Here is a 755-nt window from a genome sequence, read left to right as displayed (position 1 = left end):
TAAAGGAATGACTTAAGGGAGAAAAAATGGGGGTATAGAAGTATGGACTAGAAAATAAATACAAACATAAGCTGTTTTACTAATTTTATAACCACAGATTTGTACAGAGAATGAGGCCCTGTACACAACACGACAGATTCAAACAAGGAGTTCCCTTAGCAAGTCTGAAGATTCAGTCTCTGGAATTTGGAATTTAAGATGCAGTTCTTGTTTTTGGATGGATCACTGGGTGTTTGGCACAGTCCGTGCCTTTAACCAGAATTGAAAAGAAGAATGACCACCTGACCCAAGTTGAAGTAGTTGAAGTGTTTGGTTTCCTGTGTCACATAACTACCGAAGTTTCGGCCCACAATGCAGTGCCAGGTAGGGTTTTACTTCTTGTCAAACTCCTTCTTGATATGGGCCGCAATATCCTTCTCTATGTTGTACTTCTCCAACGTCTGGGTAGTGCACTCCACCGAGTCCTGTAGCATCTCTTCCCACATGTCTGCATTTTTGATCACCACCTTCCTGTAGTACATGGTTACCATGGCCAGCCGACTGCTGCGAGCTCCTAGGGAAGGTGCTGGCGCCACTCAAGCAGCAAAGGACAGGCGGTCACTACTGAAGCTGTGGCGCTTTTCATACAATCACATTTCTAACTCAGGCAGTCTGTGACTGTTAATGATTTTGCATCTCATAACCATAATTGTATAATATATAAGATTAAATATTATGAGATAAGTTAATGTATATTCCTAACATTTGATGCAAAA

At 41.5% G+C, this 755-nt stretch overlaps 1 pseudogene; it reads right to left on the bottom strand.

Annotated features, from left to right (window-relative positions):
• Positions 1–251: 251 nt before the first annotated feature.
• On the bottom strand, positions 252–521 carry LOC110307198 (dynein light chain 1, cytoplasmic pseudogene; annotated as a pseudogene).
• Positions 522–755: the final 234 nt, after the last annotated feature.

The sequence above is a fragment of the Mus caroli genome, unplaced genomic scaffold (assembly GCF_978045245.1).
Source record: "Mus caroli unplaced genomic scaffold, Mus_caroli_1 scaffold_14, whole genome shotgun sequence".
NCBI lineage: Eukaryota > Metazoa > Chordata > Mammalia > Rodentia > Muridae > Mus > Mus caroli.
This window is presented reverse-complemented; position numbering and strand designations above follow the sequence as displayed.